This window comes from Phodopus roborovskii, unplaced genomic scaffold (assembly GCF_943737965.1).
Source record: "Phodopus roborovskii unplaced genomic scaffold, PHOROB, whole genome shotgun sequence".
Lineage (NCBI taxonomy): Eukaryota > Metazoa > Chordata > Mammalia > Rodentia > Cricetidae > Phodopus > Phodopus roborovskii.
This window is the reverse complement of record NW_026126517.1, coordinates 52742803-52745018: the sequence shown is the minus strand read 5'-3', so window position 1 is coordinate 52745018 and position 2216 is coordinate 52742803.

Here is a 2216-nt window from a genome sequence, read left to right as displayed (position 1 = left end):
ATTTTTATCACTTCTGATGGTGACAGCCAGAGTTTTCATACATGTTCATAAATCTGCCACTTGTCCTTGCCATTACTCATGCACATAGCACATATTTTGGCTGTCATTTGTCTTATTTGTCTTTCCACCTGACTTCTCCTTTCAATATCTCTATCAGTCCCCAAAGAAGTTTAATAAATGTCTTTAAAGCTTATTTTTGAAAAACAGGGATTCTCGGTGTAACAGTTATGGCTGTCTTGTAACTCTTGTAGACCAGGCTGGCCTCGAACTCACAGAGATTCACCTGCCTCTACCTCCTGAGTGTTGAGATTAAAGGTTTACACTACCATGCCTAGCTTATGCTTTTCAAACTTTAATGCTCATACATGTGACCAGAGGATCTCACAAAAGTGCAGATTCTGACTCTCTAGGTCTGGGTCATGGCCAAGGATCTGGATTTTTAATAGGCTTTCATGTGAGGTTAGTTGCCTCTGCCCAACAGCACCTTCACTGGCAAGTACCATAATGACTCAGTTCGAATCCAGCATCTCTATAGGGTCATATCAGCATCCTTCCCAGAAAGGCTTTCTTGGCATTCTTCAAGTACATCATTTACACTTCTAGTTTAACTCTGTAGTGGTTTGAATGATAAATGTCACCCATAGGCTCTTATATTTGAGCATTTAATGTCTGTCTAACTGATGGTACTGTTTGGAGAAGTTAGAAGTTGTGGCCATGGTAAAGGCAATCCATTACTGGATTGGACTTTGAGAGATTATATATAGCCTTGCCCTACTTCCAGACTGCTCTTTCTACTCTGTGCTCCTAGTTAAAAAGATGATCTCCTCTCTGCATCTGGATTCCAGTTCGGCTCAGTGTTTAGCTGTGGGTGTCTGCTTCTGTTTCCATCAGCTACTAGATGAGGGCTCCATGATGGTGGATAAGTTAGTCATCAATCTCATTATCAGGGAAAGGCATTTATGGGAGTCTTTCCATTGTTGCTCAAATTGTTAGTTGGGGTCAGTCTTAGGTCTCTGGACATTTCTCTAGGTTCAGTTTTCTCTTCAAACCTATAATGGCTCCCTCTTTTATGATATCTCTCTCTCTTTCTGTTCTCTCATCTATTCCTCCCCTGACTCAATCTTCCCAGTTCCACATGCTCTCCTCTCCTCCCCTTCTCTTTCTCCTAGCTCCCTCTCCACTCATTGTCCCCCCCCACTCCCAATATGCTCAGGAGATCTTGTTCCTTTCCCCTTCTATGAGGGACCTTATATGAATCTCTTAGAATCTACCTTGTATCCTAGTTTCTCTGGCGGTGTAAATTATAGGCTGGTGATCCTTTGCTCTATGTCTAAAATCCATATATGAGTGAGTACATACCATGTCCCTCTTTTTGTGACTGGGTTACCTCATTCAGGATGGTTTCTACAAGTTCCATCCATTTGGCTGAGAATTTCAAGATTCCATTGTTTTTTTTCTGCAGAGTAGTATTCCATTGTGTAGATGTGCCATATCTTCTTTATCCATTCTTCAGTTGAGGGGCATCTAGGTTGCTAAGACCAGGCTATAGAAACCCACAGAGACAGCTGATCTGAACAAGGAGGAGCTAATGGGCCTCCAGACTAATAGCTGGGAATCCAGCATGGGACTGACTCAGATCCCCTGAACATGGGTCTCAGTTAGAAGGCCTGGGCAGTCTAAGGGACCAGGATGTATCCCTGGTGCACAAAAGGACTTTGGGAGCACATTACCCATGGAGGGATACTCCCTTATCCTAGAGGCAGGAGGGAAGGCCTAGTCCCTACTCCAAATGACTTGACATATTTAGATGACCCCTCCTGGAAGGCATCACCCTACATGTGGAGTGGGGGGGGAGTGATGGGAGGGGAGGGTGGTTGGGGGGAATAGGAGAATGGGAGAGAGGGAAAGAGGGAGGGAGGGAGAGGGAATTGGGATTGATATGTAAAATAAAAATAAAATAAAAAAATGAGGTGCTAGTTTGTTGTTATTTTGTTTTTTTGTGTTGTTTTGTTTTCACATACATATTTTCTTCACTTGACCTATACAATTTCTCTAATAATAATAAAGTCTTTTCAAAAGTCAAAAAAAAAAAAAAAAAAAAAAAAAAAGATCTCCTGGCTTTCTGATTCCACTGCCATGCTTGCCTTTTGTTGCTCTCCATCCATCTCGTGATGGCCTCTTATCCTCTAGAACTGTGAGCCAAAATGAACTTATTG